This window comes from Apium graveolens, chromosome 3 (assembly GCF_009905375.1).
Source record: "Apium graveolens cultivar Ventura chromosome 3, ASM990537v1, whole genome shotgun sequence".
NCBI classification, from domain to species: Eukaryota; Viridiplantae; Streptophyta; class Magnoliopsida; order Apiales; family Apiaceae; genus Apium; species Apium graveolens.
Window position 1 is genome coordinate 70054777 of NC_133649.1, and position 11027 is coordinate 70065803.

At 41.2% G+C, this 11027-nt stretch overlaps 1 long non-coding RNA gene across 1 annotated transcript; it reads right to left on the minus strand.

The window, feature by feature from the left end:
- Positions 1–9064: 9064 nt before the first annotated feature.
- On the minus strand, positions 9065–11027 carry LOC141710758 (uncharacterized). The gene is made up of 2 exons (XR_012571050.1): positions 9863–11027; positions 9065–9653 (listed from the first exon to the last, which is right to left on the minus strand). It is a non-coding gene; the product is annotated as an uncharacterized LOC141710758 (long non-coding RNA).

Consider the following 11027-nt stretch of genomic DNA (forward strand, 5'->3'; position numbering starts at 1 on the left):
TTTGTTTCAAGCTCCTTAGTTACTTCTACTCACCAAGGAAGGTATAATCTCATACCCTAGCCTTACTTTTGAATATTTAGAGCTTGTTATGATTGGTATAGTTCATGGGAAGCATGATTCATGTATGTTTAGAGTCTGGTTGGATTGTAATGAGTTTGAGTTGTAAATCTTGGTTATTGGTTAATGAACCTAAGTATAGTAGTGGTTCTTGTTTGTGATTGAATGAGTTGGGAAAATCATAAGGTTAGGGACTGATGTAGTAAGGATTGGATGAATTTTGGTTGTATTGGTGGATGTGAGTTGATTTATGGTTGATTGTATAGTAGTTTAAACTTTGGTAATCATGTAAATATAGCCGTCGTAATGCCCGTTTTTATACAACTGCTTGTTCTTAGTGTTCGGGACAGAGAGCTAACTGTTGAATCTGTGACTTTTCCATATTTATCTAGATTATGTCATAAGCTTCATTTTGATATGTGGTTCGCTTAAATCCAATGTACGGTTTAGGAGAAACGACCGTTTTAAGTAACGGCATTTCGCGAACGAACCATTTCCCCTCGCCTTACTTTGAAACCTTGGTTAAGGTCCTGCAATGACTACTTGGAGTATGAAACAATTATGTAAGGTTAATAGGTCAGTTGGTAGAGTATTCGCGAAAGAGTCGCCTTAAAATTCGTAACAGTTAATTTATTAAAAATGGTGGAGCCGAGAGTACTCGAGCGACTTATGTGAATCGTTAAGCGCAAAAACGAACGTTAGAGTCTAATTTGTTAAAGTCTAGTTTCTTATGGAACCGTGGTTTAATTCCAACTTATATGTTGTTTATAGGTTATCAGACTCATCCCAGGCCTTTTACCACCCCCAGTCGCTCAGGCAAGTTTTCTACCCGTTATACTGTTGTTGTGATGTAATATATTGATGCATTATCTTGAGATAAGTGCATGGTTATTATTAGCAAAGTTTTGCGATATATTGGAGCATGTGATATGATATTTATATGCATGCCTGTTTTGTAATCTTGATATTCTATTATCAATTCAAATGCTTATAAGTTGCATAATACCTATGCTAGAGATAAACAGTAGTTGCGTATACCCTTAGTATAGGGGACCCGAAGGTGAACATTTTTTTAAACCGGGAGTCGAAGTTCCCGAGTATAATATATATATATAGTTTTCTATAACTAGTAATCGAATAAGGTATATTCGATAGTTTTGAATAATAATCAAACTTATTTCGATTATTCAAATAAAGATCGTACTTTCGTATAAGTATATATTTTCTTATTTATTATTCATTTCAAGTATGAGTTTTAAACTTCTACTTCAAATATTTTTATAGAGATTATCCTTATGGAAATATTATTTAAATAATAATATTAAGATATTTCCTAATATATCGGGATTGATTTATTTTATTAAATCATCATTACTCTAAACATTCTTTAAAATGTTTTTGAGTCTTCAAAATTATATTGAAAGTTAGAGCGGATCCCAAAACTCATTTTCGAATTTAAGATCTTCCTTTCGAAGGGGATTTAAATACTCACTTAAAAATCTGAGGGATCCGACTCTGTGGTGTATTTTATGTTCGCAACGTGGTTGCTGTTTTGATAAAAGAATTTGATTACTTTCTCAACATTCGGAAAGTAAGTCCATCTAATTGAGTCAGCATAAGCGATAGGCCGGGGTACGGTCTATCAAAGTGTAAGTGGCTGGGTGGCAGTCCATCAACGCGTAAGAGGCCGGGTGGCGGTCCAGCACAAGGTCCTAATGCAGCCAGGGTGATGACCGGTGGGGGATTCATCCATCTACTAGTAGAAAAGGTTACTTATTGGTATCTTTGCCCGATCAGCAAGATATCAGGTTTATGCCAAAATTCTCTTCTTTCCAAATTCAGTGGATATTACAACTCTGTTCATACTTTACATGACAGAGGTTTTCAGGAAATATAAGAGAGATATATATATAGGTATATATATCGGGACTTAATGAAGTATCTCGTAACTTCATTTTTTTCAAATGATAATTCAAAGATTGAACCTACTCAAGTCTTATCTTGTAGTCTTATCTTGTAGTCTTATCTATGTAATGAACTTTTGGAAACTGATTATACCTTGAACGATGGTAGTTCAAGTCATATTCGGGAAAAGATATAAGTATATTGGAGTATCTAGTAACTTCATCTTTTCAACTTATATCTAGAAAATGATTATCTTATGCATGACAAGATTTTCAGAAAAACGTTGAGACAAGGTTAGATATATGAGATCACCTTGCAACGATATTTTTATACAGTTATAGACTCGAACTCTGTGTATATTAGGCATGGAAGAGGATTTCCAAAATTTTGAAAAGTATATATATATATATAAATATATACTGAATATTTTGCGACTTGGTCGCGTTAAGATATCAATCTTGGTTCATATGTGCTTGACCAAGACTTTCATGAGTATTATGATGGGAATACTCATATATTGTTAATCATTACACATATTATTTTGGTGGGCTTGTTGCTCACCCTTGCTTTCTTCTTTCATCACACAACCACAGATAGACAAAATGAACAGGACTAAGCTCCCAATTCGTAAGCGGATAGGAAACGTTCCGCAGTTTCCTGTAGGCGTGGATGACGCTGTAGCTGAGGTAGGAACTACCAGTAGGCTAGGTTTTCAACTGTTGATGTATATTTATGAACTGTAATAATGGCAAGGAAAATGTAAATTTATTCAGAAACTCTTTTTAAGGTGTAATGGTTTATAATTGTGAAATAAAATGACTTGTGTTATTTTTGGATATTCATCTCTGAGACTAGAACTTGTGGTGTGTGTGTATATTGTGGGGTCACAGTACGCAGTAGTTGGTTGTTTATTTAGATTGAGTGTTATTAAAGGAAATGGAACTCGTGACAACCCGGATCCCCGACCCCGGATTTGGGGGTGTTACACACGACGAAGAAGCTTTGTTGCTTAAGAACAGGGCCGAAAAATTAGCCGTGAAGAAGGGCAAAGAAAAGCAGAAACATGCAGAGAAAGAGGCCCATGCCATGGCGAAACGAAGGGAACTCAATGCACTCCGGCTGAAAGCTCTACAACTTCAAAAGGAAGAGATTGAGCTATAGGAGAAGGCTCTTCGTAAGGCGCTGGAAGCTGATGACACGAAGGTGATCACCAAGCTCAAGAAAGACCGAAAGGGGTATAATGAAGAAGACGGGCCTGACTTTGATTCGAACCCCAAGAGGAAACGCTCAAAGACCTACTATTCTTCAGATTCAGACGAAGGACCCGATGGGTCCCTAACCAGGTTGAGTAGGCTGAAGAAAGCTATGTTTGGCGACATGAGAGTCGATCATGGGCCGATTGTGGTAGAGGAAATGGAGCAGTATCGGTCTCTTCCAGGCGAAGAGAGGCAGTTTCCGAAGATGAGCGAATTCAATGGAAAAGGAGATCTTGAATATCATTGTGATAAATATGAGCTGATGATGATGGGGATGGGCCACAATGACATCATGATATATAAGATGTTCAAAACATACTTGAAGGGATCGACCTCGATGTGGTACAAATCTCTCAAACCAAGGTCCATCGGCTCGTATGAGCAGCTAAAGAGGAAGTTCCTAAAGTACTACTCTCATTTGTGTTGAAAGGCCAAAGATACCGAAGCCCTGGTCCACTGTAGACAATGGGTGAACGAAGAACATGGGGACTATCTAGCTCGGTTCAAGGAAGAAGCTCGGATGGTCACCAACTTGGACAAGGTTAAGCTATGGGCTTCCTCACTGCACGGTTAGACCCCTACAAAGGTAAAAAACTCCGTTCCTCTCTTTATGATTTCCCCCCAAGTCCCTTAACGACATCTATGTGAGAAGAAAAAATATCCGAAGGAAGATGAAAAAATATAGGGGGTTATATAGATTTCCGAAGGGATGACCGGGCGAAGCGATCAGAAAAATATGACTACCGCTATAGGTCCACCAGTAACCGAAGCAATAACAGAAAGACAATAAGAAGGAATTTGACTGAGGAGTTGAACGATGTGGATATAGAGATTTAGTCACGTTCAATCCTTTGAACATGCCGATCTCCGAGATTCTCAATGAGATTAAAGGGAAGCCAGGATTCATTCAGCCATCTAAGATGAAGGTCCCAAATCACAATAAAAATTCTGACAAGTATTGTGATTACCACAGAGATAAGGGGCACAACACTGACGAGTGCTACCACCTAAAAAAGTTAATAGAATGAATGATCAAAGAAGGGGAATTGAACCAGTTCTTCGAAGACTTAAGGGATAGACTGGGTCCGAAGGACCACAGAGAGGAGGAGCCGGAAGGCGAGGAGCCTGGGAGGAGAGACAGAATTAGGGGCGAAGTAAAGATGATTTCTGGGGGCAGTGTGTTGGATCTAGATAGCAAGACTGCGAAGAAAAAGTATGTCTAATAAGTGTATAATCTCTATCAGTTCAGTCTAGCAAAGCAGCACATGCCAATGATGTTCAGTGTCAAAGACTACGAGGACGTAATTTGCCCTCATGAAGATCCTTTGATCATCAACCCTCTCATCGGGTAAAACAAAATCTGGAAAGTCCTGGTTGACACTGGTAGTTCATCAAATATCCTCTTCCACAAGACATATTGTAATATGAATTTGGCGGGCGAAATACTGGAGCCTTGTAAGGAAGCATCTATCTATGCCTTCGGCGGACACCCTACTCAGTTCAAAGGTACGATCACTCTACCGGTCCTCCTTGATAAAATGCCATATACTGTGGAAACACATGTGAAGTTTTATGTGGTTCGGATCGAAAGTCCGTACAACACAATTATGGGGTGACCATTTCTATCTACCTTTGAAGCGGTAAAATATGTTCTCTACTTCAAGCTAAAGTTCCCAAAGGAGAAGGGAGTGGGTGAAATGAGGGGTGATGAAAAGATCGCCCGAATATTCATGCTGGAAGATCTTGAGAAGACCAGTTGTACGAAGGGTAAGATAAAACCGGAAAAAGGAAGCGGGTCAAACCCGAACCAAATGGCAGCCGACAGACACTCAACATTGAACTGGATAAGTTTGGGACAGATCTATCATGTCCCATAGCCGAGACGACTGCTGAAGTCGAAGAGCTCGAACTATATGTTGGGCACTCGGGTAAAATGGTTCACATAGGGAAGAATATGAAAGCTGATCTGAAGGAAAAGGTCATAGCAGTTGTAGCCAGGAGACATGCCCGATTTGAATTCCAAGACGGTTAAGCATTAGCTTAATGTTTAACCCGAGGCAAAATTGATCAAACAAAAGAGAAGGACGTTCACAGCCGAACGACAGATAGTAATTGAGGCTGAAGTGGAAAAGCTATTAGAAGCAAAGTTTATAGAGGAAATTGAGTATCCTGACTAGATGGCTAACGTGGTTGTGGTAAAAAAATTTAACGAAAAGTGGAGAATGTGCATGGACTACATAGATTTGAACAAGGCTTATCTGAAAGATCATTACCCTCTTCCCAACATCGACCAACTAATAGATGCCATGACTGAATACCAAGTACTTAGTTTTTATGACACATTTTTGGTTATCATCTAATTGGCATGAATAGTAAGGAATTGTCGAATACAACATTCATAACTATGAAGGAAACCTATGCCTATATCAAAATGCCCTTCGGACTCAAGAACTCTGGAGCCACGTTCCAGGGGATGGTGAACAAAGTATTCAAAAATAGATTGAACGAAATATGGAAGCCCAAGTACACGATAGGATTGTGAAATCACTGTTCAGAGATCATGCAGAAGGTTTAAGAGAGTGTTTCGAGACTCTCTGAAAGAACAACATGAGGATTAATCCGAAAAATGCACGTTTGGAATAACAAGTGGTAAATTTCTAGGCTACATGGTCAATGCTCGGGGAATCGAGGAAAATCCAGAAAAAATCAAAACTGTTATCAATATGGAAGCCCCGAGATGTATTCAAGATATTCAGAAACTAACCGGGCAACTAGCAGCCCTTCGACACTTCATCTCGAGATCAGCCGAGAAAGCATTGTTGTTCTTCGATGGACTTAAGGGGTCCAAGAATTTTGAGTAGAATCCCGAATGCCCGGAAGCCTTCAAAGAAAAAATAGAATATCTCACCAAGGCCCCACTCTCAATGAACCCTGATCTGAAGAAAACCCTTTCCGCTCTATCTTGCTGTGTCCGACCGAATATTGGGAGTTGTACTAGTTAAAAAACATGAAGGAAATCAGCAGCAAGTCTTCTATGTCTCTCATGTGTTGAAGGATGCAGAAAAGAGATATCCTAACAATGAAAAGTTCGCATATGGGCTGGTCACGGCCTCCCGAAAATTTTGACATTACTTTCAAAGCCGAACGATATAAGTAGTGGCAGATCAACCACTAAAGAAAAATTTAACCAGGCTAGAAGCTTTGGGCAGAGTTGGGGCTTGGTCAATCGAGCTTGGGAATATGACCTTGAATACATCCCCAGTACCGCCATTAAAGCCCAATCACTAATGAATTTTGTGATTGAATGTACCTTCGCAGGGCCGAAGGATCTTAATCCGGAAGAACAGCTCATTTGGACTCTGGGAAAGTGGAAATTGTTTGTTGATAGTTCAGTCGCCGATAAAAAATACGCGTGCATGACTAATATTTTCAAGTCCCGATGGGTTCAAAATCTATAAGGCAATTCGATTCACCTTTACCCCTACCAACAATGAGGATGAATATGAAGCACTTTTGGTTGGAATGGAGATAACAAGAAGCCTGGAAGCAAAGTACTTACGAGTCTTCAGCGATTCGATGTTGATGCTTAAACACTTTTTCGGGGAGTACGAGCAAAGGGATCCCCGAACGAAAGCCTATGCCACCAAGGTAAGAGAAACCTTCTTAGCTTCTGAATCTTTTGAACTAATCCAAATAGAAAGAGAGAATAACAGTCGGGCGGATGCCCTCTTAAGGCTAGCTTCAACAGGAATGCAGAGCCTGACTAGCTCCATTTATCTGACCAAAGCAAAAAACCTTCGATTGACTGAAAACCCAAAATCCATCAAGGGATAAGCGGGATGACTATAACTCAGAATTACCTGGAGAAAGGGATTTTACCCCTCGACCGAAAGGAAGCTCAAAAAATTAAATACCGAGTGACAAACTACACCATTGCCGGTGGAAGACTATACCGACGATCTGCTACTCCGCCGCTATTAAGATGTCTGGATTCAAAAAAACAACTCATGGCTTTAGAAGCTGTGATTGAAGAAATATGTGGTGAACATCTTGCCGATCGGTCCCTAGCCTTCAAGATCCTTCGACAAGGATTGTTCTAGCCAACTTTGAGAGCAAGTTCAAGTGACTATGTTAAAGATGTAAATAATGCTAACTATTCGCAACATTCCCGAAGCAGCCACCGGAAGAAATGGCTTCGGTTCTCAGTCCAATACCCTTCGCAATGTGGGTTGTGGACATTGTGGGCATTCTCCCAACCAGAACGAAGCATACGATATCTCTATTGACTACATGACCAAATGGTTATAAGTCAGACCATTGTTCGCCACAACCGAAGAAGCAGCAAAGAAGTTCATGTTGGAACAGGTCATTCTAAGATTAGGGATTCTGAAGGTGTGCGTCTCAGATAACGGCACCCAATTTGTGGGGAACAAGTTCAGGAAATTTCGTCACCACTTCGAAATTCAGCAGAGACTCAGTTCATGGCCCACCTTCAAGGAAATGGGGCACTCGAGGCTGCAAACAAGATTATCTTTCAGGGCATCAAGAAGAGGTTGGGCGAAGCAAAGGGGAAATGGGAAGATAAACTTCCCTGGGTCTTATGGGCTTACAGAACGACCCCAAGATCCTCTACTGAAGAAACACCCTGCAGGCTGGTGTAAGGTACAGATGCTTTGGTACTTTTGGAAGTGGGCTTGGAATCCTACGGAACCGAAGTCTACAATGTGGAAGCAAATGAATTCGTCCTAAAAGCCAACATTGATCTACTGGAAGAAGAGAGGGAAGTGGCTTACCAAAGAAATGTGAAGCACATACTGCAATCCTCCCAACACTATGATTCGGGCATTAAGAAAAGGTCCTTTAGTATCGGAGATTTCGTCCAAAGGAAACTAGCTGCATCCATGCCAACAAAGCAAGGTAAGCTTCAGCCGAACTGGGAAGGACCTTATAAACTGACAAAGGTCATTCGACTAGGAACCTACAGGTTGAAAACTTTGGCTGGAGAGACCATAAAAAACAGTTGGCATGCTAGCCGGCTTTGGAAATTCTACCAGTAAGAATTTCTCACATTTCAAATTAAGAATTGTATTTCTCTTACCCACAACTGTAAAATGTGTAATCTATGAAGAATCAATAAATATACACTTCTTTTGCACATGCACTTAATTTAAATGTATATAGAACTTACGCGTGGAAAGGACGGACGAACATTATCCAGGGGCTATCCAGAAGAAGATAATGTCCTTCGCCCCCACACATATAACATTCGAATTTGCTTAAATGGCTAGACAGTCAGAGCGAATGAACATTATTTAGGGGCTATCCCGAAGAAGACAATGTTCATATCCCTCTTGCTTATGCCTAAACATTATGAATGATGAGTACGAACGAACGAAATCTTATCCAGGGGCTATCAAACGAAGATAAAACCCTTCGCCCTTACCATACTACTCTTCGCTCAGTAAGAAATATTATAAATTTTGGGGCGAACGAAGGACTTATCCAGGGGCTACCCAAAGCAGATAAACCCTTCGCCCCCTTTAAAAATGACAGGATGAACGAAAAACTATCTAGTGGCTACCTAAAGAAGATAGTTCATTCGCTCGCCGCATGCCTACGATAAACCTACCTGAGGGAATGCCCGAAAAAGATAGTTTATTTCAAGTATTCAAGATACAAATGAATATCCTTTGGAGAAGAGACGAAGGAAACTCATATACTTTCCGAAGAAAAAAACCGTTTCCCCTTCAATACTTGGGGCATAAATGAGCTAAAATGATAAATTTCTAAGGAAAATATAAATTTAGCCGAAGATGCAAAAGAAGAAAATTTTGCTAAGACAGAAATGAGTGAAGATGAAATTAAATATAATAGGCACAAAGGCAGCCAAATTGTGCGCCCTAAAGAAACTTAAGTTAAAAGCCCGAAGGCAAAAATATTAACCATATAAATTAAAATTACAAGTCCAAATCTAGGACTGAGGATCATGGTCTGAAATCTCTTCTTCTTCGCTGGAAGAAACCTCAAGAGGCTCTTTGCCACCAGTTCGGCCTAGAGGGTCCTCAAGGATGTCGTGCATGAGTTATTTGTAATCCCAACCGAGTTCATATGCCTTCTCTAGAACATAATCAGCACTGAATTGGAACTCTTTGGTCAACTCCAGCTTCTTCTTGGTTCTCTAGAGCTCCTTCCAGGACCTCATCAGCTGAGAGTTTCTTTATTCCATGTGACAGTTTGCCTTCTCTAAGTCCCCTACAGCCGCTGTTTATCCTCGATCAGCACCTTCGCCTGGTCATTCAGGGTCTCATTCTGTAATTGGACCCTTTGATGCTCCTCCTCAGCTGTAATGACTCTTCATTCGAGCTCCCCAACCTTCGTCGTTCGACCTTTCATATCCAGCACCTTATCCGTAACATCAGCGGCCCAAGGTGTAGCCTGAAATAACACAATGCAAAGAAATGGTCAGACCGAAGTACAAAGGAAACTAAAAGCGAAATGGGAAAAGGATGAACAAAGTGCAAAAACTAAAAACTTTCGAGTGAAAGGAAGGACATGAGCTCCGTCCACGCTTTCATCGGCGTGGCCACAACATAGAGCGAACGATCGCTACGAAGCTAAAGTTACCGGCAGAGGTCAGGAGCCACCTTCTTCGTAGCCTCTATCTCCGGGTAGACTGTGTGGTCGCTTGTTACTACACCTCAACCAGGGACATACGTCTGAACGACCCCACTCGGCCCCTCAACCGCTTGTTCACCTGCTTCAAGCTCTCGTTCTCCTGGACACCCTGACCATCTCCGGCAACTCCGGCCAAGGAAGGAGGATCCTGTCGACCAGCTTCCGGCTCCTTCGCTGCTCTTTCTCCTTCCCCTGAAGGACCCGTCTCCTTCATCCTAGCAGCCTCTTCCGCAGCCTTCTTTGCAGCTGCCTTCATTCTCTTACTTGCAGGCAGAGCCTCCGCCAAAGACACAAAAAATAAAACAGGAAGATTATACAAGGCAAATAATATAGACGAAGTAAAATACATGCATAAAAAGAAAACAATATGCTTCAAAAGGAAGGAAGAACGAAGGAGTTAGTTACCCCACACCACAAACCGAGTAGCCAATTATTGTCTCGATATTCGTTAGAGGTAAACTTATCCACCTTGGCATTCACCAAGGTATAAATCTCCTTTTCCTTTTCGCTCAAACTGGGCATAAGGAGCTTGGTGGGGTCAACTTCCCTCCACACCGAAAACTCGGACAACTTCAGGCCACTGATGAAATAATAGTGTATGTGAGTGGTTTTGTTACTCGAGTTAGTAGCCGTCCAGTCGGCTCGACCAGCCCTCCGAGCGATGATATAGAACCTCAGGCTCTTCGGATTCTTTCGAAAGTCGTAATGAAACCAGAAGAGCCGCGGGAGCGGATTTCTCCCAGCTTACAACCAGCAGTTCTAAAAATAATTTATATGAATGAATCTGTTCAGATCCATCTGCCCCAGAACGATGCCCATCCGCTTAAACAAATGTTTCGGGATCTTCATCAAGGGCACCAGAAACTCACACTTGAAAGAAGCCTCAGATATGATGATCGCTTGATCCCCGTACCCTTCGGGCATGTCTGGGGTATCATAGATCCTTTCATCGTCGTCCGCATCATATAGCCAAAAATATTTACGAGGGATCGAGTACTCATCATACATACCCTCACCTTCGCCTTCAGCATCTCCAAATGATTATTGGCCGCTGGATACAAAATAACATACCCAAAAAGCCTTCACCCCTTCCATACAGGCTGAGAGGTGGAGGTTACTTTCAGAGTGTTTGAT